The sequence below is a fragment of the Gorilla gorilla genome, chromosome 18 (genome assembly GCF_029281585.2).
Source record: "Gorilla gorilla gorilla isolate KB3781 chromosome 18, NHGRI_mGorGor1-v2.1_pri, whole genome shotgun sequence".
Classification (NCBI taxonomy): domain Eukaryota; kingdom Metazoa; phylum Chordata; class Mammalia; order Primates; family Hominidae; genus Gorilla; species Gorilla gorilla.
In genome coordinates this window covers 11148992-11170906 of record NC_073242.2, presented here as the reverse complement: position 1 = coordinate 11170906, position 21915 = coordinate 11148992, and the positions used below count along the sequence as shown (strand labels likewise).

General features: G+C 40.4%; 1 protein-coding gene across 28 annotated transcripts in view; it reads right to left on the bottom strand.

Annotated features, from left to right (window-relative positions):
• RBFOX1 (RNA binding fox-1 homolog 1) overlaps positions 1–21915 on the bottom strand; it is a 2483553-nt gene that overhangs the window by 201352 nt on the left and 2260286 nt on the right. The gene's annotated exons all lie outside the window — the stretch shown is intronic.

Below are 21915 nucleotides of genomic sequence, written 5' to 3'. Positions count from 1 at the left end.
CTCTTTATTTAAAGCTGCAAGTACTTTGTTCTTCCTTTATTATGAAAACTACAACCACCAGAGTGAAATGTCAAAACAATTTCAGTTATTATTTGCTCACGTCTTTCTTGCTTGTCAAGGGAGAGGTTTTGAGAGTCCCATGCACCGTTCCTACAGATAGCTGCTTATCACCAAGCCTCCTTGCTATGGAAAGAGAGATCTTCCCCTCCTGGAGGGAATGGATGGGGTTTCTGAAGTGATTAAAGTTGTAATTAAATTGTATAACAGACGAGGAGGTGAGGGCGGAAGGGACCGCCTGGAAGAATTCAACCTTTCTGCTTGTCTGTTTTGCAGGTTCTAGTTCAGGTGGCCCCTGGGCGAGGTTTTTCTTTTTAATTCCCAGCTCTTCAACATTGGAAAGAAAATCTGGATACATAGTATTTGTGCCTGTCCTTACGTTTCCATTTCCAATCATACCTTTGGGATCTCTGCAATGCATCACAGAGTGAGAGTTAAAACAAGCAGCCCTTTCAGTTTCTTTAAAAGGATGTGTCAGCTCCCCTCTCTAACCACATAACCACAGAGGACAAGAGGCCCTGTCTCACAAGACTCCAGCTCAGTATGCGAGGACAGCAGCCATTCGCACAAACCATAAGCTCTTGTCCTCAACTGAGAAGCCAACTTCTGTCCTTCAACCTTGGAAAGAGAGACAAGACCAAGACGGACAATTCCTTGGTGAAAGCATTAATGTCCTAGGGAATAATGGAGAAAATACTCAAAAACAAACGACAACAAAACAACTGGCCAGGCGCGGTGGCTCACACTTGTAATCTCAGCACTTAAGAAGGCTGAGGCAGGCGGATCACTTGAGGTCAGGACTTTGAGACCAACCTGCTAAAACTCCATCTCTACTAAAAATACAAAAATTATCCAGGCATTGTGGCAGGTGCCTGTAATCCCAGCTACTTTGGAGGCTGAGGCACGAGAATCGCTTGAACCCGGGAGGTTGAGTTTGCAGTGATCCAAGATTGCATCACTGCACTCCAGCCTGGGTGATAGGGTGAGACTCCATCTCAAAAAGAAAAGAAAAAAAAAACTTAAATAGACAAAGAGTTAGAGTTTCAGCTGGAAACAATCAGATAGATGCAACAGAACATGGGTCCTTAGTCAGTGGAGCATGAGCTCCTTATGTATTCTTTTAAAAATAACAGATTCCGGCCGGGCGCCGTGGCTCATGCCTGTAATCCCAGCACTTTGGAAGGCCGAGGCGGGCGGATCACGAGGTCAGGACATCGAGACCGTCCTGGCTAACACGGTGAAATCCCGTCTGTACTAAAATTACAAACAATTAGCAAGGCGTGGTAGTGGGCGCCTGTAGTCCCAGCTACTTGGGAGGCTGAGGCAGAAGAATGGCGTGAACCTGGGAGGCGGAGCTTGCAGTGAGCCAAGATCGCGCCACTGCACTCCAACCTGGGTGACACAGCAAGACTCCGTCTCAAAAAAAAAAAAAACAAAGAAAAAAAAAAATCACGTTCCAAGGCTTCACACCAGACCTACTGCCTCAGAATCTCTGAGGGTGGGATCCAGGGATGGGCACTGTCAAAAGTTGCCCCAGATAGTTCTGATACACAATCCTGGAGAAAAATGTTCTGTGTTTTTTATTCTGTCAGTCTGATCTCTTAGGCTGTAAGACCCATGTAGGGGATCGTCGTACCAACATTCTTTAAATGAAATAATCTACACACATGAGAGAATAAAATAGTTAAGAGTTTATATTGTTTCATGGAAACTTTATGTGGAGGAATGGGTTCAGAGTGTAAAATCTTTTATGAATTGGGGTAAAAATAAATAAATGGAAAAACAGTATGATAGGCCAGGTAATTTCTAGTGTTGCTATCTAACCTTTTAATGCTGTGACTATGAAATCAAAGTCAAATATTGAGGCATCAATAGCATAATGGTGAAACTATTGGCAAGTCATTCAACCTTTATGTGACCCAGTTTCCTTACTCATAAAATATAAATAGTAATATATATTATTCTTCACAGTGAGACTCTTACGATGCTTTAGAGGGAAAAATCTCCTGGAATGTATTTTATAATCTAGAAACTCCTGTATGCACATATGTCCCATTGTGGGGATAAAACTGGTCCTCCTTCCAGTCCAGTGAAGTTCTTCCTCTGGAGAACCCAGGAAGAAGTGATGTGTGTTGGACTCTAACCTACTCTAGTGAATACTAAACTCATTATGGTACCTTTGGCAGATCACGTACCTCATTATGGTACCTTTGGCAGATAAGAAAACTGAGGTGCTAAACAAATGGAAAACACTTTCCAACACATGGATCTAGTACATTAGTAAGGGAAAGAACCAGAATTTTAACATAATCTTATTATGAGTCTTATTGAAGAATTCTTGTTACGGAATCCACAATAAGATAAAGGCAAAGATGGTGGTGGTGGTGATGATGATGATGATGATGATGGTGATGGTAATAATGGTGATGGTGATGATGATGTCTGGTAACGAGGAAGAGAAATCTTTTCTTGCACACCAATTATGAACTGATTATTGTTCTAAGCACCAAACATACAAAATTCAACAAAGTAGCTTTGCCTACATTACCTCATTTAACAAGAATCCAACGTACCGCGTATTTTTATCTTCTTTTTCAAGCTAGGTGGGATTACTTGCTCATGCTCACACAACTTGCTAATGCCAGGTACCCAAATCTGTCAGAATCCTACATTGTATATTCTTAAATACCTGGAGATGAATTCAGATCTGACCTCATTTAGATAAACATATAAACTTTTGTTTTGTTCTGGTAACTATGCCAGCTTACAGAATTTTTTTTTTTTTTTTTTTTTTTTGAGACAGAGTCTTGCTCTGTCACCCAGGCTGGAGTGCAGTGGGGCGATCTCCGCTCACTGCAAACTCTGCCTCCTGGGTTCAAGCAGTTCTCCTGCCTCAGCCTCCCAAGTAGCTGGGACTACAGGTACCCGTCACCATGCCCGGCTATTTTTTTGTATTTTTAGTAGAGACGGTGTTTCACCATGTTAGACAGGATGGTCTCGATCTCCTGACCTTGTGATCCACTCACCTCAGCCTCCCAAAGTGCTAGGATTACAGGCATGAGCCACTGCACCTGGCCAGAAAATTATCTCTTGAACAAAGAACTCTAAAGTTGTGCTGAAGCCATAATTCGTAAAATCCAACAAACAACAAAGATGACAGAATCCATGTTACAGATTCCAGCAAAGCTACTTGTCTCATTTCACTTCTCTGGCTCAGTAGGGAAGCACAGAGAGAGGATGGAAGCCATCTTGCCATGGCTGACAAACACCAGCCCCAGAAACACAAGCCAACCGAGTGGGCGGTCGACTTGCAGTGAGGAGGTGTCATGTTTGCAAAATGTTCCATCCTGATTTTCCATTTGGAGTTACAGAAGGCAACGGAGAGGTTGTTTTTCTCAACTCTTTAAAAGTCACTGACAATAAAATATTTATGGTACTCTGTACAAGTCAGAGACCTGGATATGGCCACTTCTGAGGTGATAATTCCAAAGGGAAATATGTGCTTAGCCCTTAAAAAATTAGCAACATCCAGAACAAGTGAAGTTCCCAACCAACGGCATCAAGCACTTAGGAAGATGAAGTTTCTCACTTTTCCAGGGTCTCAGAGGACCCTGTCTCGCCATTTAAAAGCCCTGTCAAAGTATGACATTATATACACATTTTGGTGTCTGTCTCCAACTGGACTGTGAACTCTATGAGTATAGGAACCCTGTCTGGTTTACTTTTTTTTTTTTTTTTTGTCTATCACTGTTGCCTCAAGCATCTCAAACAGTGTCTGAGGTGCACACACATGCGAGCACCCACACACATATACAAAAGCATTCAAAACGTTTTGTAGAATAAAAAATGAATCCCAAGCTAGTCCCTTCATTTTTACTAGTACTGAGACATGTTCTGACTCACTCAGCACCTCGGGGCACTGAGAGCAAGGTCAAAACCACCCACCGTTGCCCTGCATTACTGAAAAAAGTTTCCCCATTGGAATATCCTAACATTGCACTGAAACATTTCTTGCTGGAAAGGCACGCTGCGTAGGGCTTCACCTGTCTGTTTGTGAAATTGCTGCAAATGCCTTATTATTGCCTGTTATTAATACAAACTAACAGCCAGAGCAGCTGGTATTCTTCCAGCACCTTCTAAGTATCAGACAATGTTAGTCACTATATATATATACAATGTCACTTCCTCTCCACGGGAGCTAGAGTAATAAACTCATTTTTAGCACACCCACTTCACAGATAAGGAAACATAAAGTCTTGAAGTGAATAAGTGCAAATCCAGACCTCATATCTAAGTCTTTCGGCAACGATGAGTTCCTTTCCTTTATCTATAATTGACCTTTTTGTGGGCTGAGATAAGAGGTGATATTTGTGAGAGTTATGGTGGAACAATTCACCATAAAATATTTTTGAGACATTCTGACAAAGCCTTCTAGTATCCTAGGCAAAATTAGAGGTTGTCAAAAAGGCACAAGACCGTGTTCCTGCCACCCTAAGATCCAGAACCCAGGTAGGTTAATCACGTTAATGATGACAGTGTTACTTATAAAATTCTCGATAATAACAATAATACAATTAGAAGGGCTTAAGCCACATGCTTGCCACTGCCCTAAATGTTCTATAAATAGAACTTCCATCAATGCAACCCACAGCCCGATGATACGGGCACAGACTTTATCTTCATTTGATAAATAATAGGCTCTGAGACGCTAAGAAAATTATCTCAGGTCATGATGGTTCCATGAAGAAACTTGTACCAACCCAATTCCGAACCCAGAGCCTAGCCTATGACTGCCATTATTCTTAATTTTTTATTTTCAAATAATCATAGAGATATAATTATACAAAAAGTTTAAAAAAATGTAGAAGAAGGTCTTGGGTACCGTTCATCCATTTTCCCCCATGATAACCTCTGGCATAACTATAATACACAGTCAAGACCAGAAAGCTCAGCTGTAGTAAGTACTTGGCTATCAATACCAACCAACCATCACCACTGCCATCCATTCCTGAGTGACAGCTGGCTGCCCATCACTGTCATAAACATACTTGTATGGACAGAAGGGCATATGGACAAGCAGAAAATCAAACCATGCAAATAAACATTGGCAAAAGTGAATTTTTGTAAGGGAAAGAACAGACAGATGCATTTTGAATTTTAATTCAATAGGGATTCTCCACCTCCTGGGTATGCGGGAAGCCTCAATCCTGAACAGACTTTCATAATCCATCTCCTTTCACCAGCCCACTTTTTCTAAAGGGGGAAAAGTTCTTGCTACTACCACCAGAGTAACATCAGTGTCAAATTCGCATTCAAGATAAATTTAGACGACTTGTGCCATTGCTAATACTACTACATTTAACCAAATCCACAAGGGGAAAAGGATGGATTCTGTCCCCTTAAATACCTGACTTGCAGTTACCCTACAGATATAATTTGAGATAATATCACTGTGTGACTTATTCCATCATAGCTGTCCAGAGTATTCTCTGCCTCCTTCTAAAGGAGGAAATTGATAGATTGAATGTGACACAACTTTCTTTGTAAGAGAGGAAGTCCTTATACATACAAAGAGAACCAAATCGCTTAGAGAGACAGCAACTCTGCCGTGAACGTTGCTGACTACGGCATCCCACTAAGAATGTCACCAAGGATCTCTTGCTAGATTTGGAAAATTGGGAGCATTAAGTCACACTAACGAAAGGATAATCAAATACCCTCCCCAATGGGATTAGGTTACAGATGACAGAATGTTCTAGTGAAGAGAAAAATACACATTCTAGATAAAAAGTAGTGCAAGGAGTGGATACCATAATCTTGGACACGGATAAATATAGAATTAGTTATTTATTTTTTTTGAGACAGAGTCTCACTCTGTCACCCAGGCTGGAGTGCAGTGGTGCGATCTCAGCTCACTGCAACCTCAGTGTCCCAGATTCAAGCAATTCTCCTGCCTCGGGCTCCCGAGTAGCTAGGATTACAGGCACCTGCCACCACACTTGGCTAATTTTTGTATTTTTAGTAGACAGGGAGTTTCACCATGTTGGCCAGGCTGGTCTCAAACCCTGACCTCAGGTGATCTGCCCATCTTGGCCTTTCAAAGTTCTGGGATTACAGGCATGAGCCAGTACTCCCAGCCAATTCAGAATCATTTCTTCTTATAACACATTATAAAGTTTTCTACCCATCATAAAAGTTTATGCCTCACCACATGTATACATATGTAACTAACCTGCACAATGTGCACATGTACCCTAAAACTTAAAGTATAATAAACAAAACAAAACAAACAAACAAACAAAAAAACTTTATGCCTCACTACCACGAATCAACATATCTTCTATTTCTTCTTCAGCCCCTTTTCAAAGCTGGGTACGTAAACATAGTCTAAACAATCCAATGGCTTTGTGGAGGCATGATATGGTGAAAACTTAGCAACTACCTGCCACCCCTACATTGTTTATAAAGAATGCACAAAGCCAAGCATCTGCCTGTATTTTTAATTATTCGATTTTCTTACATGAAACCAGAGACCTCCCGTAATGTTGTAAGCTCCTTAAGGGCAGGTGCTTGTCCATGTATCTTTAATGGTTCCCTCTTTTTCTTTTGCACATCGTAATCAGGTGTTTGACATGATAGATATCGGTTGGCTTGCATTCGCCTCACTTGTAGAAAGATGTCTAATCTGGTTACTGCAACAGGCAAAGACGATAAAATATGACCTTGTCTTTCATTGTGTGTTGCATAAGTTTTAGCCTCTCATAGTTTGCCAGCTGAAAAAAAAAGGCTGTCATAAAATGAATGATAGTCGGACTTGGAAGAAATGAAATTAGGAGAGATTGCCAGAAAGCAAGGGCAATGAACTGTCCAAATAGGCAAGAGCATGATACTCACGCAATTGTTTCAGGAGTTAGGTATTGAGTATCTGTTGGATGTCAGGGACTGTGCTATGTTTGGGGGCTACAGTGGTGAATAAGATAGACATAGCCCAGGTACCTCTATAGCTACAGGCTGGCAGGAGTCATAGAATAGCCTAGAGATTTACAGTGCAATAGGGAATGTGCCCAGAGAAGATAAATTTAAGAAACAAAATGATTTATCAGGTAAGGTTTTCCAGAAGAACTGATGTCTAACCTGATGTTCTTGAAGAGCAGGAAGCAGCCAGGTGGTAGGATATAGACTGACAAAACAATATGTAGAAAGGCCAATTGTAATGCTAAATGTTAGGACAGAATATCTCATAGTCTGAGTGGCAGAATCAAAGAAAACAAAGTAGAAGAAAGCAATGAGGACATTTTCATAGAGTCATAGGACCTATAAAATATAGAGCTGGGCTGAAGACCTGGAGGCTACTGGATTGTAAAGCTCTCAAAAGCAGAGACCTATGTCTGTCTTATAGGACAGCATATCCCCAGCACTACTGGAATGGCAAGCACAGAGTGAATGATCAAACACGATTTGATTAAATCAAAGAGTAAATGCAACAATGATACATGCCAAGATAAAGCTGTCTTATGCATTCCTTTGTCTTATGAAAGGAAAGAAAGAGGAAGGGTAAGAACAGAGAGAGAGCTGATAATTTAAGCTACATTTTGACATTACCTTCTCAATGGAAGTAACTCTAATGCTTGAAATAGAAGAAATAAGCAGAGGAAACAAGTAGTCACTTTAGGTAAATAGGACAAATGATCATTCTCTTCTCCATCACCATCATCAAAATATCTCAGCTGGGTTATATTAGTCTGTTCTCACACTGCAAGTAAAGACATATATGAGGCTTGGTAATTTATAAAGGAAAGAGGTTGACTCACAGTTCAGCATGGCTGGAGAGGCCTCAGGAAACTTACAATCATGGTGGAAGGGGAAGCAAGTATGTCCCTCTTCACATGGCAGCAGGAAGGACAAGGGCCGAGCAAAGCAGGGGGAAAGCCTCATATAAACCCATCAGATCTCGTGAGAACTCACTCACTATTACAAGAACAGCATGGAGGTAACTGGCCCCATCATTCAATTACCTCCCACCGGGTCCCTCTCACGAGACATGGGGATTATAGGAACTAGAGTTCAAGATGAGATTTGAGTGGGGACACTGCCAAACCATATCATGGGATAGGTTGTAAAGGTTATTGGGGGCATTTAAACATAATCGTTTTAAGCCTTACGTACAATACTGAAAGAAAGTCAGAATGGGTATCATTCACATCTATTTAGTGGAAGAAGCTGAGAGCCAGGTAACTCAGTGAAATGCCCAAATCATATCTAGTGATATGAACCCTAGATGTATTTCCAATGCATCAAACTGTTCCCTAAGATTTTCATCCATATGACCCGACAAGTCTAGCTACAACAATAGGCTTCGATGCATGATGCATTTCTAGGTTTCCTCCATTTCTATCTCATAAACTTTTATGGGGGAATAAGAAAACTCAATATGGACATTATAACAGTTGAAACACAAAGTGGCTAGACCTCTCATCAGAACAAAGGGGAAATACAACTTCACTGGACTGACAAATTCAGTACAACCCAACTAAGCAGAAGCACAAAGTACTGAAGTTCCTACTACTTTGTAAGTATGTTCATAGAATTGAAACCAAACAGTTCCATCTTGGCAAGTGAAGAGCCAAGATCAGTAACTTGCCCTGTCCCAATATGAGGATCTCTAAGCCTATACATCAACCAATGTCTCCACTTGAGACTGGAGAGTCTGTGCTTCTTCACATGATTAAGCAGTGCATTAATATTATTCTTCCATAGCTAAGGATGTGTGATCTTTTAAGGACGTCTGCCTGATTGAATGCTGAGCCCAGTGGGTTGCAGCTTAGAGTACAGCAGGGCCTGGCTGACTTGAGGAAGAAGAGGTTTTGAATGATGTCAAGGTGTACTCAAGGAAAACCAGGGGTTTTTGGAAATATGGAAGATGTTTCCCTTATTGATAAATCAGAGGGAAGAAGCATAGCAGTGAACAACTTTTTTTTTTTTTTTTTTTTTGCAGATACTCACACTGTAGAAGTCTGGCCCAATAATTGTGTACAACTTAGGATATTGTAGTTAATTGTCTCAACAACTGCGAAGTAGATAATGCTAAGGAAACTGAGGCTGATCGACATTAAATATTTCTAATTCAAAACACCACCAAAAGAAAGCCTTAATATATGTTGAGTTGTGATTCTGGTGCACTTGTTTTTGCATAGTCTAACTACCCAGTGGCTGCATTCATCCTCTTCACTTACTGTTTTTTCTCATTTGATTTTTAACATGTCTATCTTCTTTAGACAGAATGGAACATTCTTGGAATCCAGTCAATGTAGCCAAAAATTATCTTTATACTCAATTTTTATTTTTTCATATATCTGACTTGAATTTATTGAACACATACTGTTATTGGTTGAATTGTCTTCTTTTCAAATTCAAATACTAAAGTTCTAGCTCCCAGTATCTCAGAATGTAACCTAATCTGGGAATGGGGTCACTGCAGATGTAATTAGTTAAGATGAGGTCATGCTTGAGTAGGGAGCAGGGTGGGCTTCTAAACCCATATGATTGTGTCTTATAAAATGGGAAAATGTGGACACAGATAGGCACACCATCTGAAGATGAATGGGTGATGCTTCTACAACTCAAGGGATGCCAAAGATTGTCAGTAAACTTCCAGAAGATAGGAGAGCAGCATGGGGCAGATTCTCCTTGCAGCACTCAGAAGGAACCAGCCCTATCCACAACTTTGTCTCAGACTTCAGGCCTCCAGAACTGTGAGCCAGTAAATTTCTATTTCAAGTCACCCAGTTTGTGGTTCTTTGTTTTCGTAGCCCTGGGAAATTAATACATCTATTATGTGCTACTCACGGAAGACCTAGTATTGAGTGATGTCATTGTCTACTACATGGAGTTTGAGGTCCAGTGATAGAAATGCAACAATTAGGTAAACAGCTAAGGATGTTGTGACACCTTATCCTCTTAATCTGTTGCTTATACACTAACACTTCAGAGGAGAAAGTTGGGGCATATGACAATTTTCATGCGATCTCATTTGCTCTCTGTGAAGCAGATATTGTAATCCTAGTCAGAGAGCTTTAAGAGCTTGCTAGATCTGCTTAAGCATTGTGGTTTCACCTTGCTGTCCTAACATGGTAGCCACTAGCCACGTGTGGTCATTGGATGTTGAAATGTGGCTGGTCTGAAATGAGGTGTACTGTAAATGGCAACTGCACGCCAGATTTCAGAGACGTCATACAAAAGAAAGAATGCAACATATCTCTTTAGTAGTGTCAGTTTGATTACATGTTGAATGGTAACACTTTGGATATACTGGGTAAACAAAATTATGCTTGGTTATATATTGGGATATATTTGCTTGAATAAAATATTGAAATTAAAATCACGCATTTTGTTTTGCCTTAATATGGCTACTAGAAAGTATTTAAAAAAAACCCACTACATAGGTGATTCATATTTGTGACCATGGTTATATTTCTGATGGACAATGCTAGTTATACTCATTGGTTCAGGTGTCATAGAGGCTGAGTTAGACCCATGTACACCATTAGCTAGTTCATTAACAGAGCTGAGAATGAACTTAGACTATTTAAATTTGAAGCCACCACTCCTTTACAATACCAAACTACCACCTTGGCACCAAACGTGAACATTTTTTGAAATGGACTTATGGAGATATATCCAGAACAGGGAAGCTTGATCTCCATCCCACCCCACATGCCACCTTTGTTATTCTTCATTTTACCTTTCTGCACAATTACAACATCAACCCCAAGACGGCCTTCACAGAAGGCTGCTTCGGAACAGAACATAACTTTCTCTTTACCAAATCCAACAAAGCTCCCAAGGCTCAGAGAATCTGTCTAAAGCACCTATTTGGGGACAGGAGAGGTAAAAGGCTTTTAAAAGCTTGTTTTAACTCTGTGTGAAATCAACTGACTAATATTTATACTGGGCAGCTTTCTGCAAAGATGAAATAAACTCTCTACAAATAGCCTACAGAGCTCAGACATTCGCTGTGTGTGAGGTCAGAGAAGGGCTCTTGAAAACGCTCCAGTATGCAGAATGCTTAAGGCATCCGTAGACATTCTGAGTTAGATCTTGCTCTGCAAGGTTATCCATTGAATTTGATCAGAAAGAAACTAGTTCTTTTTAAAAGTCTCAGTGACACATGGTAGGATATCTTGCATTCATTGATTCATTCGAAATGTAGTTTTTGACTATGTTTAGAAATGCACTAGAGGTACCTTTATCCACTGTGTCTGGTGCCCAGTAGGTTCACAATAAGCATTTGTTTTTGCATTAATATAACATATATCCAGAGATAAGAAAATAGTCCTGCTCTAATGCAGATTAAGATCTGGATAAAGAGAGATACCAAAAAATCGATGATCAAAGCAAGTGTCATGGATTTTATAAGTATAAATTATTATAGGGGGCAAAGAAGAAAGCTCTCAGTTCAGAGACAGGAGGTATCAAATGCTTCTTAAAGGATGTAGTAGTTGAGAGGAATCTTGAGGAGATGTTGGAGTGAGTTAGGTGCAAATTCAAGGGAGAGGAAAAGCACACACTCAGCATCAGGGCATAAAAGAACACAGAAAACAGGATAATATGGCTGGAGTATAGGTGTGGTGAAGATTTAGCAGGAACTGGGGCTAGAAAACAAGGTTGTGGGCGTAGGAAGAGAATCAGAAAATGACACATAAAGTAGTTTGGATTTGATCCTTTAAGTAACGGGAGGCCATTTAAGAGTTCCAGGCACGGGATTCACATGGTCAGATTTGTCTTAGAAAGACCACGCTGGCCACTAAATGGCTGGTAGGCTGGAGATAGGAAAAGGTGGGTACATGGAGAGAGGCAATAAAATGACTGTGGTCATTTATGGGAGATGTGACAAAGCCAAGTGGAAGACAGAGAAGCACAGATGAAACCAGAGGCTCACTCTCAGGACAACTTCTTCGCATCTGTATGGGTACCAATGGCTCTAATCCTAATTTTTTCAGTCCATTCTGTGTCTAGTGCAAAATAATTAATTTTTAAACTTGTATTTAAATAGGATTCTAGTGATTTATTTTTTATTTTCTAAAAGAAAATACAATTTGGAGCAATTACACAATGCAAACTGTTTTTTTTTTCTTTTCTGTAGTCTTTTCTATGAGAACACTGCAGTGGTCAAATTAAAAAAAAAGTCTTTGTTAAGGTTTACATTGTTGGAATGTAAATACATTCAAGTAAACTGAGGCCTTGCTATGACCACTGAATGTGGACAAGTACTTGAACACACACTATGGGGGTAGAGAAATGGTATTAATGATGATGATGATGATTAAACTCATTTATACACCCTAAGTGACTGACATCTATTACCTCATTACATCCCCATAAGGGCTCTGAGTTAGATATCATTATCCCCATTTGAAAGATAAGGAAACTTGGCCAGGCACAGTGGCTCACCCCTCTAATCCCAACATTTTGGGAGGCCAAGGCAGGTGGATCACTTGAGGTCAAGAGTTCAAGACCAGCCTGGTCAACATGATGAAACCCCATCCCTACTAAAAATACAAAAATTAGACAGATGTGGTGGCACATGCCTGTAATCCCAGCTACTTGGGAGGCTGAGGCACGAGAATCACTTGAACTGGGAGACGGAGGTTGCAGTGAGCTGAGATCATGCCACTGTACTCCAACCAGGGAGACAGAGCAAGACCCTACTTCAAAAGTAAAACAAAATAAAATAAAAAGGTGAGGAAACTGAGGCCCAGAAGGTAGGATGTGTACACTGACTCACTGCTGATAGAGACAGAATGTGGACCCAGCCTAGTATCTTCCCACCACACCACATTCTGTAGGATTTCTCTGGAACATTCTTATTAGCTTCTTCTCTGTATGGAAGTACTTATTAAGAATCTACAGGATTCAAACATAAATTTAAATGAGGAACTTCAATGAAATTCTGCTGATTTTCAAAAAAATAGTCTAGTATTTTTGAATGGACAAGAAAAAAGTAATTTATTTTTTATTTCAATAGGTTTTTGGGGAACAGGTGATGTTTGCTTACATGAATAAGTTCTCTAGTGGGGATTTCTGAGATTTTGGTGCACCCGTTACCCAAGCAGTGTGTACTGTACCCAATGTGTAGTCTTAAAATAAATGTAAAAAGAACGTTTCTGAGACTTAAAGATGGAATTATATTAAAACTTGAATAAATTCTGTACATGCAAAAAAAATGGACAAAGGTCACAAATAGACATTTCTCAAAAGAAGATATAAACACAGTCAACAAACATACAAAAAAATGCTTATAATCATCATCAGAGAAATGCACATCAAAACCGCAATGAGATAACATCTCGCACCAGTCAAAATGCCTATTAGTAAAAAGTCAAAAAACAATAAATGCTGGTGAGGCTGCAGAGAAAAAGGATGGCTGATACACTGTTGGTGGGTGTGTAAAATTAGTTCAGCCACTGTGGAAAGCTGTTTGAGTATTTCTCAAAGAACTTAAAACAGAGCTACTCTTCAACCCAGGAATCCCATGAGTGGGTAAATACCCAAAGGAAAAGAAATTATTATATCAGAAAGACACCTGCACAAGTATCTTAATCACTGTAATAATCACAACAGCAAAGACATGGAATTAGCCTAGGTGTGTATCAGTGGTGGACTGGATAAAGAAAATGTGGTATATATACACCATGGAATACTATGCAGACATAAAACAGAATGAAATCATGCCTCTGCAGCAACATGGATGCAGCTGGAGGCAATTATCTTAAATGAATTAATGCAGGAACAGAAAACGAATATCACTTGTTTTCATTTATAAGTGGGAGCTAAACATCAAGCGCACATGGTCATAAATAAGGGAACAACAGACACTGGGGACTACTAAAGTGGCAGGAAGGAATGGAATAAAAAACTACCTATTGGCTTCTATGCTCATTACTTTGGTCCAATATACCCATGTAACAATCCTACGCATGTACCTCCTGTATCTAAAATAAAGAATGAAGTTTTATAATGCAAAAAAAAAAAAAAGTAGATAACACAGTTCCTGATATTAAGGAGCTCAATCATTTGGGAAGGAGAAACTTCTGCTGAGTTTTGGAATGCAAGCCACTTCCAGACTCAGAAGGCCTGTTGTTCAAATGCTGGCTTTGCCTCTTACCAGGTATATGGCTTTGAGTAAGTATCATGACCTTTTTGAGTGTTGGCTCCTCTCTGTCATAAGAGAGATACAAATTGCATACCCTTCATAGGATTATTTCTATAATAAATTAGGTCATGAAAGTAAATTTCTTATCACTATGCTGAACATCTCTGTGCTATTATTGCTGTTATTGTTATTTAAGAGAAGTGACTTGGATGGCAGTGTGCAGGGGGTTAGGAAAATTTTCCAGAAAAAACAATCCATCAAACCCAGCCTGGGAGGAAAGGAGCATGTTGAGAGAGCAGAGAAGGAGTTTGACACATCACACCCATCATCACACAGCGGGCTTGGAAAATAACACACTAGCCGCCAATGGTAGAAAGGCCAGAGATGGTCTCCCCAAAGTGCGCCTTTAAAATACTGAATTGAGCTTTGGTTCTGAATCACCTAAAAGCATTTAATGGGATGCTTGCCTGTGCTTCAGCAAAGCCAATCTCATCTGACCACCATGCTCAAAACCAGAATTGCAATTGACAACCATCCCAGTCCAAAAAATCAGAAAGTGAGGCCATGTGAATTGTCTCTTCTCACCTTTATCTATTATAGCTCCCCCACTAGACATTGCTAACTCATGACATACTGTTTAAGCCTCCATAACCACTCTCAGAGAAGAAATCATTCATAAGCCAATATGAAAATCTCAAAAAATAAAAGGTGCCATTGCTTATGAGTGTGGTTCTTCAAATAACTAAGAAATTGTTTTGACTTTCTATTTGAGAATGCAAAATTATAAGAACCCAAACTAAAACCAAGCACCTACTGGGATGATGATAATGATGATGACAATGATAATGATGATTTTATCAGTGTTCTATTGTTGTTATAACAAATTACCAGAAACTTTGTGGCTTCACACAATGCAAACATATTCTCTTTTAGTTCTGATTTCTCACTGACGTAAAGTCAAGGTGTCACCAGGGCTCTGGAGGCTCTGAGAGGATCACTGGTTTCTTTGCCATTTTTGAGCTTCTAATGACCACCTCAATTCCTTACCTTGTGGTCTCTTTCTCCAACTTCAAAATGCATCACTCCAGTTTCTGATTCTGTTATTACATTTTCTTCCTCTCTGACTCTGACTCTACACCTCTGTGTTCCCCCTTGTAAGGACTGTTGTGATTACACTGGACTCATCTGGATACTATAGAATAATCTCTCCAATTCAAAAGAAATAATTCTCGTTATTTAAATCTGTCTGCATAGGTCCTTTTTCCATATAAAGTAACACTCACAGGTTCCAGTGATTATGATGTGGACAGATTTGTGGGCTTTACTGAGTCCATTGCAATGATTCTAGGGGAACACTGTCCAATAAAACTTTCTGAGATGACAGAAATACTCCATATCTGTACTGTCTAACACAGCAAACTCTAGCCACCTGTGGCTGTTGAGCGCCTGAAAGGTAGACAGTCTGACTGAGTGTGTTAGTCTGTTCTTGAAATACCTGAGAATGGGTATTTTACAAAGAAAAGGGGCTTAAGGCTGGGCACAGTGGCTTCACGCCTGTAATCCCAGCACTTTGGGAGGCTGAGGTGGGCGAATCCCCTAAGGTCAGGAGTTTGAGACCAGCCTGACCAACATGGTGAAACCCCATCTCTACTAAAACTACAAAGATTAGCCGGGTGTGGTGGCAGGCACCTGTAATCCCAGCTACTCGGGAGGCTGAGGCAGGAGAATCACTTGAACCTGGGAGGCGGAGGTTGCAGTGAGCTGAGATTGCTCCACTGCACTCCAGCCTGGGGGACGTCTCGAAAAAAAGAGGCTTAATTAGCTCATGGTTGGTGCCAGCATCAGTTTGGCTTCTGGGGAGGTCTGAGGGAGCTTTTACTCATGGTGGAAGGTGAAGCAGAAGTAGGCATGTCACATGGTGAGAGTCGGGGCAAGAGAGAGTGAGGGGGAAGATGCCAACCGCTTTTAAACAGTCAACTGTCACAACAATTCACTATCGTGAGGACACCACCAAGGGGATGGCACTAAACCATTCACAAAAAAATCTGCCTTCATGGTCCAATCACCTCCCACCAGGCCCTAACTCCAACAGTGGGGATTACAATTTGACATGAGATTTAGATGGGACAATATCTAAATGATATCACTAAGAAACTGAGTTTTAATTTTATTTAGTGTCCTTTTAAGTAGCTACATGTGGCTAGTGGCTGTCATATGAGACAGGACAGTTCTAGGGTACGTGACAGGCAGCTCTCATTATGTCACCAAGCTTCTACAGTTCTAGGAAACTAAAGAATGATTATAGGGAAGTATCTGATCCCTTGTCACATAGTCATTTAAATACAATCACCACATCATTAAATTCACTAAGGTAGAAAAGTTGACCCCCATTTTTTTCAGCACCAAGGACAGAAACAAAAAACTTGCTTAGCATTCTCTCTGCTAATCTGCATTCTTTTTATCTGAATTTTTACAACATTCTTATTGGTAAATGAATCTTAAAGAACTGAATTTTATGCCTGCTTAGGTTATGATGGGAATTCCAAATGCAGAAGGCAGACAAAATCATGCTAAGTAGTCTGTTTATTGCAGAGTCTTTTTCCACCTTTTGGCATGGTAAATTTAATGCTGAAAATTGAGCTCGTTCCACAACATACAAGCATGGAACACAGGATTCTGATGCCGGAAATGTGAACAAAGTAGGCTGAGTAGAGTTTTATCAGCCTAGGCCTTAGGAACATAGACTATAATCATCAATATTCAGAATGACAAAAAAGGAACACACGGAGTGGTACAATGAAAATTAGCCAGATATGGAAGATTGGCCAGAGAAGTTGTAAATTACTAAAAATCAAATTCTTCCTTAAAATTCTGTTAAATACAAGGGCATGTTTTAAAATATATATATATTAATTAGCTGGGCATGGTGGCATGTGCCTGCGGTCCTAGCTACTCAGGGGGCTGAGGCAGGAGGATTGCTTGAGCCCAGGAGTTTGAGGCTGCTGTGAGCCACGATCATGTCCTTGCACTCCAGCCTGGGTGACACAGCAAGACCCTGTTTCAAATAAAATAGATAAAATAAAGAGCCCAAATGAGGCATGTTCCTATTACATAAAGCAAATAATTTAGAGAGAGCCAGAACTAATTCAAAAGATTGCCTTGACTCCAGCCCAAAGATCAGCAGGGAAGGGCCATGTGATCTCTCAAAGGAATTCTGAAAATCAGAGGGATCACATCACCTGTCTGGCTGATGTTTGGTGTGTCTAGTCCTGCCTTCCTAGGCTGCTTCTGCTTACAATGGAGTCACAGCCCTTCAGCAGACAGAATCTTAAAGCAAAACCCAGGAAGAGTCCCTTACTAGGATATCAAATCAAGGCCAAAAACAAGATGACAAGTTATATTAAATAGCAAAGCAATAGTGCAGGATTTACAGTCAACCAAAGTCGCAGATAAGGAGTGTTCCTGCGGAGGAAACCCCAAGAAAAAGGGATGTGGCAATGCCCGGAAAGCAAAGATGGGTAAGTGGGTGGTTTAGGAATTGGCTTCAGAGCGAATCTCATGATTTGAATATCTTAGCATAATTAGAGGGCTGATGACTGTATTTAAGAGCCAGATTTGTGGGTGCAGGTACGGTAAGAAGTGTGAGCCATTTGGTTGTCTCTTTAGAATCTGGAGTTGATGGATTTCTAGACCTATGACAGCTTTTGGAGTTTTCCAAGCGTGCTATAATGAAGAGATCTTCAGTGTTAGATTTTAGGCCACCTGAAGAAGATAAGGGATTGAAACAGTCTAAGAATCTATGTATTCTTAGGCTGATAAAGACACCCTAATGTCAGAGCAAAACAATGAGAATCAGAGAGTAACAGCAGGTGCTGTTTCTGGGTAAGATGGGACTTGATTATATTTATTAGGTGGGCTTTTTTGAGACATGGGAAAGCTTGTTTCACCAAGACTAGAAGATAATGAACAATTTGAGCTCTAGTGGAAGCTATCAACACCCCCACCTCAACCAGAGTTGAACTTGGACTTATGAACTAGCACAGACCATAGTTACAATCTGTTTTCTTCCTCATGGTTCCTTCCACAAAGTAGAATTTGCTAACCCAAGTTAATGTGGGAGTTAAACAAGTCACAGTTGAATTTATTTTAATTCTTTACCATTGATAGATGAAAATGGGGAGTAAAGGTACATTATCTATTCCTTCCATGTCACACTCAACCCCTCTAATTAAGAAGACAGCCTGGCTGGCTAGAAAATTTTGAACCATAAACAGTGAAACTGGAATCATAGACCAATCCACTCTAGTGAGTAGCTACAAGCTCCAGTAGAGATTCTGCAAACCTAATCTCGCCAGGGATAGAGCCCTGATAGAGCTGAGCCTCCCCTAGTCTAGCAGAGCTAGCAGCTCCAAGATCAGAAACTGCACACTTATCTATTATGAACGCCTGAGCTCTTGGAGAGACAAAGTGTCATTCTTTTCTCAGTAATGAGAAAAGCATCTGCCTTGAACAAGGGGGGAAAAAAGTCAAATCAGACATTTCTGCCAATTTATTATGGCTCAGAAGACTGAAGGAAGTTCTGCAGCCTCCTGCATTCAGAAGCCACATGGCAAAGATGTTCACTAAATGTAGCTGGGACACAGATTTAAAGGGGGAGCAATCACAGAGAAACATGGGGAGACACAGGTCTACCTTTCTGTCCATTCAAAAGGAGCATTTTGGAGAGAGACACATCTGAAGTAAGATCCCTAGAATGACATTCTTTAAAATCTCTGACCAAGGAAAATTCACCTTAACTTTTAAAACCATTGTACATGCATCATTAAAAGGTGGAAATAAAATGTTATCTTGGTGTGCGAAAGTGTGGATTAAAGATAATATGCATAACTTAGCTGGGCGTGGTGGCTCACACCTGTAATCCCAGTGCTCTGGAAGGCTGAGTTGGGAGGATCACTTGAGGCCAGGAGTTGAAGATCGGCCGGAACAACATAAAAAAAAACGGTCTCTACGAAAAATAAAAAACAATTTGCTGGGCATAGTGGTGTGTGCCTGTAATCCCAGCTACTCGGGAGACTGACGTTGGAGGATTGCTTGAGTCTAGGAGTTCGAGGCTGCAGTGAGCTATGATGGTACCACTGCATTCCAGCCTGGGCAGCAGAGTGACAGAGCGAGACTCTATCTCAAAAATAAAAAAAATAATAATTCTCTCTCCAAGACTCAGTTTTTTAATCTCCAAAATAGGAACAGAAAAAGAAGCTACAACATAAGACTATTTTGAAGATTAAATGGGATTAATACATAAAGTACTTGGCATTAGGACCTGGCACATATTAAGATATTAATATTCGCTATTTTAAGAACAATTATTAAATACTTGCCAAAAGGTATCTCAGGCAGTTCCTGGCATTTAGTAAATGCTTAACCAAAGACTTGCTTTTACATTACTCAATCATTAATACTCTTGAATTTAAAAAAAGGTATCAGTTACACGTTCCCTAAAATTACCTAATAGGGCAGACCTAGGAGAAACAAAAGGACAAACAGTGAAACAGAGACAGGCAGAGGCAGAGAAACAGAGAGATTTGGACAGAATGAGAAAAATGAAGACAAAGCCAGACACAGACATGGGGAGACAGAGACGCTGAGATTCACAGCAAGATTTTATAAAGATAGAGATAGATGCGTAGGTAGGTAGATATAATGACAGAGCAATAGAAAGATTAGAGAGATAGATAATGGATGAATGTATACATAGATAGTGGACATGTGAAGTATATAGATTGATGGATTGATGAACGTATAGACAAACATAATGATAAAATGACAGTAGATAGGTAGAGGATGAATGTACAGATAGATAATGGATGTGAGAATGTATAGATGTATAGATGGATAGATAGACTAATGTATGGATATGTACAGATAGATGTATACATATACAAATAAAGTGATAGGTAGATAGTAGATAGGTGGATAATAGATGAATGTATAGCTAGATAAGGGATGTGAGAATGTATAGATAGATGGATAGATGATGGATAGATTGATGTACGTATAGACAAATAGAGTGATAGGTAAATAGTAGATAGGTGTGTAATGGATGAACGTATAGATAGATGATGTCAGAATGGATAAATAGATGATGGATTGATGTATGTATAGACAGAATGACAGGTAGATAGTAGATAGGTAGACAATGGATGAATGTATATATGGATAATGAATGTATGAATGTACAGAGTGACAGAATGATACATAAACAGAATGAAAGAATGATAGCAGATAGATAGGCAGACAGTAGATAGATATAGAGAGGTCCATATATATCTGTACATAGTTGTATATCTAAATGTATATCTATCCAACTATCTACCTATAATAAAGGAGAAAAAGAAAAGGAGAAAAATGCAGAGTAAGAAAGGGAAACTGCACAGCCATCCCTTCCACCAGGCCAGAACAACACCAGGCTAAGCATGTATGTGGAGGGAGCTGAAGCCCCCTCCTGCAGGGATGAGCACGCTGCAGATGAAGATGTGAGCAGGACCAGCTCATCAATCACAATCACGCAGGGACACACTAGCACGGCAAGAGGATTAGCACTCCAGCCTGCTCAGGTCTTTTCCCTCTAACAGCATCTCTTTAATTAAACATCACCTCCAGTGATTACTTCCGCCGAGGTGCCCCCTTCATTCACAAGGCCGGCCTCTTGTAATCTAGGCTCCAGAGTTAATTAGAAAAGAGGCCCTGGAAAAAAAAAATCCATTCCAAGAGTGGGAATCCCTGAGCAGAAATTATCGGATGCTGGTAATAAAGATTTGCTTTTCCTTGGAATTGAGATTGACTGTTAAATGGCCTTCATTAAGCTGCAGCTTTTTTTCTACCCAAGACCTCTCCAATAAAGCTATCAGGATCTTACTGAAGAGGCTGTTAGGTTGTCCAAGTGCCGAATGAGGAGGCACTTTTACAAGCTGCATCCGGACTGCTCTGGAGAATGTGTCTGCATGGAGACGTTTGAATGCATGTGTGTGTGTGAGTGTCTGTGCGTGTGGTGCTCGGTCTCAGTGCGTGTTTCTATATGTATATGAACAGGTGCAGGAGTGGATAGTCTACTGCTTATCTTCGTGCATGGGAAGAGAGATGGCAGATGAGAATTCTGAAACATGGAAAGACATTCCCACTTTAAGGAATGTTCATCCATTCATGCATTTACTCAGCTAATATTTAGTGCTCCCCTATTTCACGCAGGTGAAATTCACTGTGCTGGGCATATAACAAGATGAACTTCACAACTACATGGGGAGTGCTTTTCAGTACAGGAGACAGGACACTGACACATAAACACATTGATATGAAGCACAATGACCCATACATGTGATGAGTATGAGGGCGTGGAGTAAGACAGTGATGGGGCCGCTATTTGAGATAAAGTAGTTGAGGAAGGAGTATACCATGTGGATATCTTGGAGGAAACAAGGTGAGGCAGTGGGAACTGCAAGTTCAAATGCCTGAAAGTGGGCAAGGCACAGTGGCTCACACTTGTAATCCCAGCACTTTTGGAGGCGGAGGCGGGCAAATCACCTGAGGTCAGGAGTTCGAGATCAGCTTGCCCAACATGGCGAAACCTCATCTCTACTAAAATTACAAAAATTAGCTGGGCATGGTGGCAGGTATCTGTAATCTCAGCTACTCGGGAGGCTGAGACAGGA